General features: G+C 39.1%; 1 protein-coding gene across 1 annotated transcript in view; it reads right to left on the reverse strand.

Moving 5' to 3' along the window:
* The window catches only part of SND1 (staphylococcal nuclease and tudor domain containing 1), a 413,715-nt gene that overhangs the window by 188,513 nt on the left and 210,139 nt on the right, over window positions 1-15,063 (reverse strand). The window lies entirely within an intron of this gene.

Below are 15,063 nucleotides of genomic sequence, written 5' to 3' on the forward strand. Positions count from 1 at the left end.
TCTGGCAGGGGAGGGAGAGGCCAAGGATTTCAAGACCAATGAGTTGTTAAGCTAGAAATCCAAATACAAGGTTGAATACAAAGTTCCCTAGTTCAGCATTTTTCTGGTTAGTACAGTCAGATGCTATATCAATCCATACATAAAAACTAGCAGAAAATATCTGTAAAAAGCCCACATTAGGCCGGGCTATTTACAGAATGTTATAAACAAGCCACTACCCTCAAGAAAAGTCTGCTCTAAAATATCAGGCACATAGATTAAAAAAAAAAAAAAAAAAAGAAACACATAAAAGCATGACCTAAATTTCTCAAAATCTCCTTCTCAGCCTATGCTGTAACTAGAAAATGTCTTGTTTCATTTTGGCAATGTTAGAAACGTCGGTTTAACATGATGGCCAAAAGTACTTTTCTTCTCATCACTCTCTGCTGAGAGTGGATCTCCCACCCAAACTGGGCTTGGGGAAAGGCCAAGAAGGAAGTGGGGAAGAGGAGAGGCAGGCAGGAGGCATTCTGGTGAAAAGAATACCACATGGTGATCAAAGAAAGTAAAAAGTGTAAAATCTAAGATGGTCAGTTTTGGAGTAATATTCCATGGGACTACAGGATATTATGGATTACAATCTGACCTGAAGCAATTAAAAAATGTATTCAGCCTTCTTTTCTTCACCAGAGCTGCTTCCACTAGGGAAACAGAGGTGTCACCAATAGTGGCTACAACTACTAATAAGAGATGAGAAGTACATGGAAAGTGAAGCTAAGAACTAACAACGCATACTTCCAAGGCTCCTCCCCAATCTGGAAAGGGAACTTGGACATGAAAATGAAGTATAAAAACAAAATTTCCAAAAACTTCAGAAAGCAAATGTGAAAAAGCAAAAGACATGATATTATTGAGGGAGAGTGGTGGTTATGTCTTTCTTTGCGTCTGTCATAATTACACCAAGGGCCCCACTCACACCATCTGGTTCGCTGCCCTTTGGGGAGAGGGTACCGTAAGCAATAGGCTACTGTGCCATATGCTATGATTTAGTATTACTTGAAAATGTAGTTAACTCTTAACATACTAGTGTTCCTTAGAGAGTGGTGTTGTGGGAATGCTGGCAGCTGGACTGACCAATATGTATGCATGTTTAAGCCACTTAAGGGTTCTGTTTATCCATTCACACTCAGCACAGACTTTTTTAAGGAAGAAGAAAAAAAAAAGTGCTGGTAAAGAAAGGAGGAAAAGATGCTGTGGCTGATTCTCATTATATGCCCCTCTGCTGCCTGTTTATCTACTGCTGAACGATATTAATATCTCTAAAACACCACGGAATTAGCACTTCTCAAAATCCACACCCACAAAGAGGCTGCTTTGCTGGCCACCCTGTCTCCTGAGTCACTGCATGAGCACACTGGCAAATGCTGTCATTATCACAGACTTGTGTTTTGGCAGCATGAAGAAGGCAACAGCCCCAAATCAGCAGATGTAGATGTTGATACACGGTGAGGATTTAACTAAGGTTGTCAAGAAGGAGCCCTAACAGGGCAGGACAGGGGCTCCACCCACCCAAAAGCTGGCCAGAAGGCTATGAAGTGGTGTGAGAGGCAACTCCACTTTGACAGATTGAGATGTCTTGGTAATTTTAAATGCCAAGAGAGTAAAGAAATATTTGTTACTGAATTTTGAATTACTGAGCATTGATATTTTACAGTCAATACATGGGGTCTGCAGGAGAAAGCTGGGATGACAGAGCAGGTGAGGACAATTTCACACAAATAAGCCTCTATATGAAAAACTAGAGAATACTAAGAAAAACAGCACAAATGTTTAATGATCCATTCCCGTTAATGCTGCTCAAAATCAATTCCCAGAATTACTGAGCACCTGCCTGGCCAGCAGAGAATCAAGGGCACAATCCTTACCTACTTTTCAGTCCTGGCCATCTTGATCCTAACAGCAAATGTCTACAACCCAGTCAAGACCTGCCATATGGAGTACCTAAGGCCTTAGATTCTCAATTCCCTCCACCACCTCTGCCCACTACTTTCCTCTCCCTTCCCCTTACAGTTGAGCTCCTGAGCTGCATTCTCTTGGCAACTTATCCTAATTACAGATTTTCCCTGGAGGGACAGTGTGGTGTTGATGGGTAAAGAGAGTAAAAATACATAAAATAATAACAACTCTCATTATTGGGTTTTTACTACATTCTAGGTATGTGAGAATCACACAGTCTATTCTTGGTGCATTAATAAATTATCATGCAATATTGCAATTATCAACTCATAGTGCCTATCTTCCCCTGCACTCTGTGAGGACAAGGTTCATGTTTTTCTTGCTTGATATGGAGTTACTATTACAGTACTTTGCACCAGGTAGACAGAAAATGTTTTTGGAGTGAAATTATTTAGCTCATTTAGGATAAAAATAATTTTTTTAATGTGGCACAATTAGAGCATGTTCTTTTGTTTTAAAACATCTCAAAGTTTTGAGACTCTTTTAAGGAAAAAAAATCTCCTAATCATTTTGTAAATGTAGCACTGGAACATTATTTATTTCCCAAGCCAAGTTTGCCCACCAGAGAAAAAAGGACAGTAACTTTCTCCATGCCTTTCCAGCTTTTGTCTTTCTCTTCCCCATTATCTGAGGCTACAATTAGAAAAGAGAATGAAAAGGACTGAGTGAAAATGGAATTAGCCCAGCTACTTGTACTTGACGGTCTCATTCACTTCTTTTGGCTGCTAATGAAAGGTCAGGAGATTTTCCCTTGGCTAAAGATGGCTCAGAACTTGACAGAAGTGCACTGATCACTTGCCCAGGAAGAAAAGAGAACATTAAATTGTGTGCCATGACAATATGCTGCTTTAAGACAAATTTATAAGTTCTGCTTTCTGCATGTATCGGTAATTCTACTCCAATTAAATGTCTAGAGCAAATGGATAATTTAAAGTCAACATATGGGACTAACAGCCTTGGAGATCTGTCAATAAGTCATCTCTATTCATATCAGCTAGGAACTCAAAAAGAATTAAGTGCTGGGAATAAACCGATTCTCCAATCTAAAAGAGGTATTGAGGGTTCTGTTAAAAGTGAATAGTTGCCATTAGACATGATCAGGTATTCCTGATACAAACACAAGTGACATCGGTCTCACATGAACGTTCTCAAAAGATCTACAAGTAGTTGGGCATCTCTTTCCCTCACACTTCTTTCCATATAGCAAGCAGGTTGTGATAAGCTGTAAGATTCCCACTATAAGATCATTTCAAAACCATCAGGTTCTGTGTTCTGAAAACATGGAGAAAAGGTATTTTATGCCCAGTAGGAATCTTAAAAGTAAAGTTTCAATTTAGAGCAGTCTCTAAATGTTCGATCACATTTTTGCCTGCCTTCCTCATTGCTTCCCCCCTCATCCCAATACCGGAAGTAACAAATAATATATTGATAGGTGAGATAACTGTCTAAAATTGTTCATATTACATAGAACACACTATGAAGCAATTTTGCAACTATCTGAAGGAACAGAAAAGCTACAGACACAGCACAAAGAACAAGCCCTTCTTCTTTGAACCATCTGAGAGCAAGTGCCTGACCTGTTGAACTACCATCCCCAAATACTTTAGTGTTCATTTCCTATACATTTCTAGTGTGCATTTCCTATAAACCAGGCTATCTTCCTGCATGTTAAAAAAAAAATCAAGCTGATCTAGGTTGTTAACATAGACACATTATTACCATCACATGCACAAATCAATTGTTTTAATGGGATGCTGATTTTTAATAAAGGCTCTGCAATAGTAGTCCACCCTTATCTATAGGAGACATATTCCAAGATTCCCAGTAGAGGCCCGAAACCACGGATAGTACCGAATCCTTTACAGTCTGCTCTCTGCATCAATGGATTCCTCATTTGTGAATTCAACCAACCCTGCATTGAAAGTATTCATACACACACACACACAAAATCATATTTGTACTGAACATGTACAAACATTTCTCTTGTCATTATTCCCTAAACAATACAGTATAACAACTACTTAAGTGTTGTAGCATTTATGTTGAAGTAGCACAAGTAATATGGAAAAGAATTAAGGTATATGGGAGAAGATGCATGAGTAAGTGCAAATACTACAACATTTTATATAAGGGACTTGAACTTTCATGGATTTGGTATCTGTGGAGTTTCCTAGAACCAGTTCTTCATGGATACTGATGGACAACTGTATTTTAGCCCTCACATACATATGTACATACATGTATATGATAAAATTTGCAAACTAGAAATAGTAAGAGATTAAAATCAAGAACTGATCATAAAATAAAACAATTATAACAATATATTGTAATAAAAGATATGTGAGTGTGGTCTTAAAATATCTTCTTATATTCTTTTATTTTAAAAAACACTTTTTTAAAAAAAAATATTTTTTCAGTTGTAGATGGACACAATATCTTTATTTATTTATTTTTATGTGATGCTGAGGATTGAACCCTGTGCCTCACACATGCAAGGCAAGTGCTCTACCAATGAGTTACAACTCCAGCCCAAGAGAACACTTGATAACTTTTCTTTTGCATGTCTAAATTGCCAGCATCACTCTTGCACTTTGGGGCCATTATTAAGTAAAACAGTGGTTGCTATAATACAAACACTGGAATAGCATGATAGTAATTGGAAAACCAAGATATCTACTAAATGACTCCTGGCAGGGTAGTGTATACAGTGGATATATGGACAAAGGGATAACTCCAACATCTTGGGCAGGATTGAGCAAGATGGTGTAAAATTTTATCACACTACTCAGAATGGTGCATAATTTAAAATTTATGAATTATTATTTCTGGAATTTTTAATATTTTTGGGCAGTGGTTGACCATGGGTAACTGAAACTGCAGGTAATGCAAGAAATGCTACAGTTCAGAACCAGGCCTTCCATTTAGTTGTCACTCCTTTTAATCTGGAAGTGTCCCTCTCTGGCTTCCTTTGACCTATATGACCTTGATACTTTTGCAGCATGCAGGCCATTTATTTTGAGTTGTCTGTTTCTTCATGATTAGACCCAAGATATGTAATGATATGCAATTTACCTTGATCACTTGATTAGGGTGTTGACTATCAGGTTTCACCACTGTATTCTTTTGCTCTTTGTAAACAACAGATACTCTGTGAGAAACTTTGAACTACATAATTTTTATCCGTCATCAAACTCCGCAAGTTATTCATTTATTTAGTTGAATTAGTATGAACTCGTGATTGCTCATTTTGTTAAAAGGGTTATAATCTGGGGTTAGGGTTGTGGTTCAGTGGTAGAGCACTTGCTTCGCATGTGTGAGGCACTGTGTTAGATTCTCAGTACCGCATAGAAATAAATAACAAAATTTTTAAAAAGGGTTGTAATCCACTACTATTGTTCTTTATTTTGATTTTCAAATTGTTCCCAACTTGGCCTGAGGGAGCAGGGACACTGTATTGCCTTCAATGTACTCTGGACAGGTCTCCTATCCTCCTTTGATAACTCCTTATTTTCTGGCAAAACATGTTTCAGGCTTATATTGTATAGTATTTCCCAGATCTAGATTTAGCCATTTTTCTAAGGAGCCCACATTTATAATCTTTATTTATTTCTATATCTATGCACAATTATTGAAAGCCATGTGTGGCAGTCATGAAAATGTGCCTCTTGGATCACCAACTGCCGGAAGCATAATTGAGTGACAGCTCAGCTTCTGTGCTCTGAAATCCATCACTACTATTTCAGCCAAGGCCATGCTTCCCACCAACTGCTACTAGCCAATAACTCAGTCCAGTGGAAATACTAAGGCAGGTCTACTACTGAGAGACCTGATGCCTCTGATGGGCCATTTGGACCCGAGGAACGTCTTGGTCCATTCTCTGCAGCTATAACAGAATATGTGAGACTGGGTAATTTATGAAGGAAACAGATTTTTCTGGCTCATGGTTCTGAAGTCCAAGATGTTCAAGATCATGGTGCTAGCATCTGGTGAGGTTCCTTGTGCTACATCAGAAGATGGAAAGGGACATGTAAGTGTATGTGACAGAAAGCAAAAGGGGCTGGTCCACTTTTATAAGAACCAACTCTGGTGATAATTGATCTCTTCCCTGTATAACTGCCTTAATCCATTCATTAGGGCTCTGTTCTCATGACTCTAGCACTTATTTTTACTCTATGTCCTGACACTGCTACATTGGGAATTAAATGTCCAACATGTAAATGTGAGGTGATATATTCAATCATAGAAGAGACACAATATCAGCTTTAAGGAAACTATCCTTAGAATTGCCCCACAGTTATAAACATACCCTGAGTTACAACAGATACCTTCAGTTTGAATTCAACACAAGCACTCCTCCTTTCACATCCATGAGTCCCTTCTCAGATAGTGAGGGGGCTTATTGTTAGTACTTTTACTTATAGGATCAAACTCTGGCAATGTAACCAATCTTGTATCATTGTTGCCACTGCTTCCTCAGTGGATGCTCAGCCTCAGCCTCTGTGTCAATGTCTGCACTCAGCATGGATTCTGCCCTTGTGAAGATACCCCTATCCTGCTATTGGGCTCTAATGCTCTAAGCTAGATTACCCTTTTGGGCAGATAGGCCTCTTTTGAACTGCCCTAACTGCTGAGAGACAGAATTGTTTCCATTTGTCTACAAACACCAAACACCAACAGAGAGCCAAACTATGAAGAGGCAGAGGAGACCACTTCTCAAGGATGCTCTTGCTTCTTCATGAGAGAATTGGAGTAGATGTATATTATGCTTTTGCCTGTCTGGTTACACTCTCAGTCAAGGGTGCATATTTCAACAGAATAAGCATAAATCCTTCCCCACATATACATATATTTCTCTCACTCACACATTCTGTGACTTCAATGATTTGGTGCCTGTAAGTAGAGCTAACTCAAAGGGAATACACTACATGATAAAATAGAACCTGGGTTAAATGGATAAAGATATCATAAGTGGGCATAGGGAATAATACTTTAACACACCCTGCACACCCATCTTTTCTCTCTCCATCTGAAAATGATAACAGGTAACTCAATGGTTCTGGCTCATAGATCTTTATCTAGCTCTTTGAGCTTAACATTTTAACAGTCACTGAGGTGCCTATGGAGATGACAAGCAGAATATTTTCCTTAAAGCAAACACATGTGGGCATATTAAGAATAAAGCAGACCACAAAAGTAATGCTTCTGTAATACATTTTAGTCAAGGTTAAAGGAAAGGGCTGAATGATAATTAACAGTCACTTGATCTGTAGTGAGAAACATATCATAGGCATAGACAGAAGTACGCATGTGCACACATGTACACACACTCACACACCGGATGGAGTTCTTCACAATAGCTTTAAGACCTTGTGGTAAAATTTTATAAACTCAGCCCAAAATGGACCCCATGCCTCTTTACTGTTAGACATTAAGCAAGTATCCCAGACCTCTGTTACCTATGATGCCCAAAGGCTCTGGCATTTTAAGCTGTTTCTAATTTCTCTTCACAGTGGTAACCACTTTTGCGACAAGTACAGGCTTTCCCCCTGGGGTGAAGAATCCCAGTTGACAGAGCTCCAGTATTGATTTCTGACATACGAGATGGAGACGGCTGATCTCGCTTCTCAGTTGCTCAGGGGATGGGCTCCTGTATGCCAGCCAATCGATGAGGGGAGATATGGGGGTGCTCATGTCTTTTCAGCAACTAGGTTAGAGACAACTAGGAAAGACAGGTCACCATAGGACTCAATAAGGAAGTAGAAAGGTCAAAGACTGGAAAACAATTTTCTTCAGAATAATAGTTCTACCTGCTTATTTATATGGCAAATGTGGGCTCCCCATCCCAAAAGACAATGATAAGTAGGAAAAATGCTCAACAGCTCACAGCTCAAAAGCCAGGCTCCCTTCAGATCTTCTCTACAAGTTCACACTAAGACCTCTAATATTCATGTCCTTTGAGGCAGAGTCCTGGCAATTTTAGGATTGGAACAGACTTGGCTTTTTTAAGCTGACAATATATACCAATAAAGAAAAAGAGCAAAATTCTACATGAGAAAGACCTGAAAATGATGTGCAATGAATGATTATCTCCTTATAAATGTCTATTTTCCAACCAGCTGCAAACAAGGAAAAAAAAGTCCTACAAAACAATGGATAGCTCCCCAAACTAGCATGGCAGCCTCCCCAGTTACTCCCCCACTCAATATCTCTGATTTGCCAATCTCCACTGGCTGAATTGATATTTTTTGGTCCCCATTTTCCACCCGCCTCATATACAGCCAGGGAGCATTTCTTACAGAACCAAGCAGCACCTGTAGACAGGAGATTTTGTTTCAGAAGCATCAATAACTGGAAACATTTGAGGTGGCACTCATCCTTTACAGATCTACTAAATCTCTTTGCCACTGTCTTCCCCATTTTTCACTTCCCTCTTAAACTTATGTAGTTCTAAAACTGATTCAAATTGATTCTTACAATCTTTTTAGCTTGAATGGCTTCATTTTCCATTTCACAAGTCCTGTCTCCAAAAGAGACAGAGAGGATGAGAACAGTGGCTACAGACTTTCCCAGTATTCAAGATACAGACTGAAAACAAATAAGATTCAACTGCTTATATGTCCCTCACCAGGCTTCAGTAACTAGGGTGAAGTGAGGAGAAAATCAAAGACTATCAAGTGTTGTGGTAAAGCACATGAGTCTCAGGGCAAAGCATCATCACTCTAGGCTCTGAAAGCCAAGTGTCTGTCTTTGACAACCTACCAACCCAACTGTAGTTACACAGTAGCACAAGGCACAGCAAGACCCACAGAGGGCTGTGACCCCAAAAGGCCAGACTCATGAATGGGCAAGTATGGAATGGAACTTAAAAATGAGTCAATTAACAAAGCACTCTTCCAAACAATGTAATCAGTAAGTGTTAGTTCATACTTCACAAGCATTCATAATGTGTAAAGGTCTGTGATTTTACAGAAAAAATGAGAGTTAAGAGAATTTGCTAGAGGTTTGAGTTGAGATATTAAAAAAAAAAAAATCAAGAACACCCCCCCCCAAATAAATAAAATCAAGAACTCTTGGGAACAATGACAAAGTGTATTAATGATCATAATCATTCTTTTTCATGGGGAATGAAAGTGGAGAAAAAACAAAGGAGACTGACATCGGACTTTGTTCTACTTTTAGAACTTGAAAGGATGCTTGGTTAGAAATCAGAGAAGACCCATAAACAAAACTGGTAGAAATACTCAGAGAAAGAAACAAGTGGGGTGGAAGGAAGGGAAGAGAAAAGAAGAAGAAAAGAAGGTGAGATAAAAAAAGAAAAGTCATTCCATGCAAAAATTACTGCTTTGTAGACAGATAAACCGTGGAATTGCTACAGCACATATCCATCCAAACTTCATTATTAATAACAGGCTGACACTTGAGCACTGACAAAAGCCCCTCTAGCTTCAGAGGCCATGTCCCACTGAGCTCTAATAGCACCCTTCAGACAGGGAGAAAAGACATAAAACCAAAGATATCCAGGGACTTGGGTTTTAGAAGTGGGTGATAAAGAGATGTCACTCAGTATTCACCCTGCCAGAATAGCTGATTCTCTACTCCAAGGTACTTCTGAGCCATACTGTACCCATTACCTTAGTTCCATTCATCCCTACCTACCTAGGTGAGCATACTTACCTTGATCTCCTAAAAGAACAACTGACAGAGGAAAATAAGATAAAAATACAGTTGGAAGCAGTAGAATTAAACAACTAACCTACTTCATAAATCTGGCTAGTGGAGAGTAGTGTTGAAAATATGGGTCAAAGCAATTTAGAAAAAGAGGGGGATAAAGCATAACATCAAATAGGTATATCAAATAGTTATGCTTAGTAAATAGACAATTTTATTTTGCCCCCAGGATTTCTGCAGTACTGTAATCTTATTGCCATCTCTTATTTGATAGTTTCATTTATTCAGCAATATCATGCTTAAGACTTTATAAGATAAGTAAAACTTGTATTATACTCCATTATGCCAGTTCCTCTCTGGGTACTAGTGCAGTTCTAAGTCAGTAAAACATCTGGGGAAGTTAGAGCAATGATGAATGTTGGCTGAAAGATGAGGGCATATTAACTGTAAGTGGTGATAAAATAATGTCCATCTTCAAATGTCTAATATTTTCCCTGATCTTAAACCATCAGAAAAGAGAGAAAAAAATGAAAATGGCATGATTTGCTTGAATTTCACCCTATGACCACAGTAATGTCTTCCAAGGTGATTGATCCCTCTATGTGAAAAACACACTTCATTCATCAGAGACAAAGAATTCCTTCATAAACAGTAGCTCGCCAATTAAATTCTAGATTGAGCTTGAAGAAAGTAAATGTCTAACAAACATGCACTTCCAAGTCAAACTGGTCCACTTATTGCTAAATATGCCATGCATTCACATTTCCAACTCTGCAGGACATGTGAATTTGTATGATTCATCATCATGTAAAACTCAACATTTCAAAAATAAAACACTTCCCTAGATTAATGCTTTTCTGAATCCTACCAAATCAGCTAATCCTCCCCCAACATTCCTATCTGTAGGACCATCAGTCACCTAGGTCTGACTTGACTCATTCCAGAATAAAATCCTTGAACTCAAATCGATGTGGTTTCTTACCTCTCATGTGGCATACTCAGTCTCCCCTACAAGGTCTCCCTGCAGCACTGACCAATTCCAAACACTGTCAATTTAATCCTCTTAAAGTGTTAGGCCGGCAAGGAGTTCTCATTCTCAAGCCCACCACCACAGAAAACCTGCTTGAACGTTTCCAGTATGGGGACAAACATTAACTGACTAGAAATGAGGTGATTAAGGTGGAAGGGAAGAAGAGGACAGGAGAGTGGGACAGGGGTGGAGAAAGAGAAGAGTGGGGGAGATAGGGGCCAGAAAGAGGGAATGGGACAGCAGTGGGGAAAAGGACAGATAGAAGAATAATTTTTGCTGCGCGCTACTCTAAATACTTTACACTTAACTCATTTTGTCCTCACAAAATTCTGATGACATAGGGACCATTTCCATCTTTCATTCACAAACAAGGAACCTAAGATGCAGGAAGGCTGCACTATTTGTAAGTGACAGAGCTATGACCAACCAGAAAGGATACTGGAGGCTGCAGCAGAAAGGTGGTATTTCAGTGTGGAAAGGACTGGCCAATCATCTTGTCCAGCTCCTAAACTTTCAGTGTCTGATCACACAAATCTTTCATCCATTTTCACAAAAGACAATTTCAGAGTTAATGAGCATCTGGGGGTGCTCCAGGTCTATAGACAGGCATTTTAACATACAACAAGCTAACCCTGCTAGCAATACAGAGGTGGTTAGTGCCTTTTGCTGCCACAAAAGAGTTTCAGACTTGCTACCAGTAATCCTGTAATCCTGTGTAGGTGGCAGAGCCATGATCAAAAGCCAGGTTTTTTGATTCCAAATGCAGTTTTCTTTTGATTAAACAGTGGCACACAGAACAGCACAAGAGACCATTGATGGCAATGTACAGCCCCACAGTCCCACTCCACAAAGCCCCTTTCGGCTTTCTGCTTTGGACCCCAGTCCACTCTTCAGCCACTGCCCAAACCTGCCCTCAACCCACTTCTGGGCCTTGAGACCCGTTTGGCACTTTTCTGTTGCTGTGTGGACTGTCAGCTTCCTTTGTGTACATATCTTGCCTTACCACCTAAGACTGTATTCCCTACTGATCCAAGAAGAGCCACACACTTAGTAGGCACTCAATAAATATTTATTGACTAGCAGATTGATTTTACTCACTGAGTTCCCAGGAGGTTCTGTGGCTGTCAGATGAAAACAAAGTAATAACTGACTGAGTCATAGAATTTTTGAGCAAAAAGAGTCCACAGAGATAAACTAATCCAAATGCTTCCACAGAGATGAAGACAGATTCAGAGAGAAACTCAGAAAAATTGTAAATGAGTTGTCTGAGAGAAAAACAGAACAATACCCTCACGATGGGCATCTAAGATCTCTGAGTCTCAGACCATTTCCCTTTATTATACTGTTGTCCTTATAGAATTCTATAAAACAAGAATATAATGTGCACATGAATTATCTAAGATGCCTTAATGCATTAAAAATGTATCAGCACATTAAAAACAATCTATCTATATCATATTATAAATTGACCACTCTAATGCTAATATTCAAGCTAAAATATATATTAAACATTTAATTAAAATAATTTGCCTGCTGTCTGGGGATCCAAAAGACCTATTTGAAGAATGAAGATTTTGAAATGTCCTTTGACTTCTCTTTTGCTCTCAATATGTATTCCAACACCAAGAAGAAATGCTCATCATAAACACAGATAAGCTTCCTTTATTTCTTATTTTCTCTGCTGCTCTTTCCATTGAGAAATAAGATTTCAAAACATAGTAGTATGTTGGGGTTAGGAGGGCAGCTGAGGTGTAGAGCAGGGGGGAGGCACTGGGTTTGATCCCCAGCACAAAAGAGAGGGGGTGGGGAAAAAGAGCCGTGTGATGAGTGTGGACACAAGTATCAGGTGAAAACACCCTCATTTTCCCTCACTCAGAAATGACAGAGTATGAACTGAGTTTGCACAGACACTCGAGTTCTCTTTGTCTACCCTACTACCATTGTCCCAGATTCCTAACTGAAGTCACTGAAGTACAAGAGGTCCTTTTGACTACAGTCCCTCCATATTTTCATGCATAATATGGTCTTTAAGCACAAGTTTGAAAGCCCAATATTCATATGTTAAGTATTGGATGTAACAGACAACTGTCATTTTCCTTTGACATATCACACAGCTGTAGGCTTAATGGTAAGGTGTATACCATGGAAGATGAAAATTAGACATCTTCCTTTGCTCTTGACCCTAGCAAGTGGGGGCACAGACATAGGGTAGAGTCTCTGACTATAAAATGTTCCTGCCTGTAGAGTGGCACAAAGCAGAGGGACAGCCAGTCTTTATTGACAATGGGGCCTCTTTCCAACTGAAGTATTCTGCTTCCTGCATCTTGGTCTTTTTGCAGTTTCCCTGATTTCATCGACTTCCCAAAAGCTTTTTAAGCCTTCTACTAGGGCTCCAAACTCTATCCACTACTATCCTGCTACTAGCCATAGGTCAATTCTATCTGCTGCTCATAACTTCTTCATATAACTTCCTTATTTGGGATAGTGAGAGTTCCTGATGTTCCTTGCAACCAAAAGCATCCTAATAAATTTAAATGATTCTTACATTATGAAGATCCATTCACAAGAGTTTAAAAATAAAATTGTCCCTAAAAATAGGTAACATAGGCCATACTTTCCTCTAAACTAGGAAACATGGGAGCCCAGGCTCAGGGCAAGAGGCAGTTGACAGAGTAAGGCTTCAAGGCCCAGTATAGGCTGTATAGGACCTTCTATGCTCCACTGAATCACCCAATTCTCATCCCAATGGCAGGGTCCAGGGTAGGTAGTTGGGCAGCACTTAGTCCTTAACCCTCTGCTTAGGTGCTTGCAATAGAGTAAGAGGAAGAGTCTTGTCTTTCTGGCACTTCCTTACTCACTGAGTAAGGACTTCATAGTGTACTCCACACCTAAACACCTGAGTCTCTGTGAGGTTTCCCAACCCACCTGTTTTACCCACTCTAATAGGAAAAAGCAAAAGGGCAGGAGAAAATTAGCAGTTAAGTGAGGATGGCTTGGAGGACACTACTTCTGGTAATGAAAGCCACTTGAAAAACACCCAAACAACTTATTAAAGTGGAAAATGTGAAAGGGGACTATCTTAAAATAAACAACAATAACAACAACAAAATTCCACTATATTCAGGCAAAGTGATCAATTATAGGTGCTTATAAGAATGAATGAAGCGGGGCTGGGATTGTAGTACAATGCTTGCCTAGCATGAGTGAGGCACTGGGTTGGATCCTAAGTACCACATAAAAATTAATAAAAATAAAGGTATTATATCCATATACAACTAAAGAAATATTTTAAAAGAATGAATGAACCAGGTAAACATGAAGAAGTTCTGTTGCTGGTGAGTTTATAAACATGTTCCTAATGGAAGAAACAAATCATAGGCAGTAAACCGCTTACTAGTGAAAACAATTTCATAGCTGTGGGCACCAAAAACATTAGCTTTTAGTTTGGTTTATTTCAGATGTTTTCTAACACTCACACAAAAGGAAAGTGACTTTCTCAAAAAAAGACATTTCAGGGTGGACATGTTCTTGATATGAGTTAATTTAATAGTGAAAAATCTTCATCTAAATTATTTACAAAAAGTGAAGAGACAGTAGAACACTGAACCAGATGCATATGGTAAAACAGAAATATTAGGGATAACTGTGGCCCATCATCTACACAATGAAAGAGAAGTTACCCACAGTTATTTCTCAATAGCAAAAGCCGTGTAATGATCCCCGCTGCCCCCAGTCCTGTGTGCCCAATGACAGCAACTCTGAGCTCCTTTCATTAAGCCAGCAAGACACAGAGCAGTGACACAGAGCAGAGGACTGGGGCTCTCACTCCAGCTCTTTGTAGAGAACATGTGCTAAGCCTGTGCCATTTCCCACATCTATAAAAATGAGAGGTTACACATAAATGTTCCTGGCCCAGACATTATTATAATCTATTTTTTTAAACATGAACCAGGATTTACCAATCAATAATCAAGGGTGTATATTGGCTACAGTGTCATTTATCTATCAATATCTCTACACAACACTTGACAATCACATTCAAGGAGAACTACATTAAGCATCGTTTCAATAAGTGTTTATCATAACTTAGAGTTTATATACTTGGGTTGTGACTGTGGGGGGACATGTCAGCAGCCATAGAAATTTCTTTTAAGCCTTCTACTGGGGCTCCAGACCCTATCCACTGTGCACACATATGGTGCTGGTAAAGAGTGGGAGGCCAAGCTAATGTGACAAATTTATAAGAAAATATTTATTTATTTTCCTCAATTTTTAAAATATCCACCACTTGATTAAGGTATATTATCCAAATGCTCTGCCATATAATAAACAGGAGGGAGAAATGAGAAAATAGGAGAGAGTATATAATG

This window comes from Spermophilus citellus (genome assembly GCF_964194105.1).
Source record: "Spermophilus citellus genome assembly, chromosome: 3".
NCBI classification, from domain to species: Eukaryota; Metazoa; Chordata; class Mammalia; order Rodentia; family Sciuridae; genus Spermophilus; species Spermophilus citellus.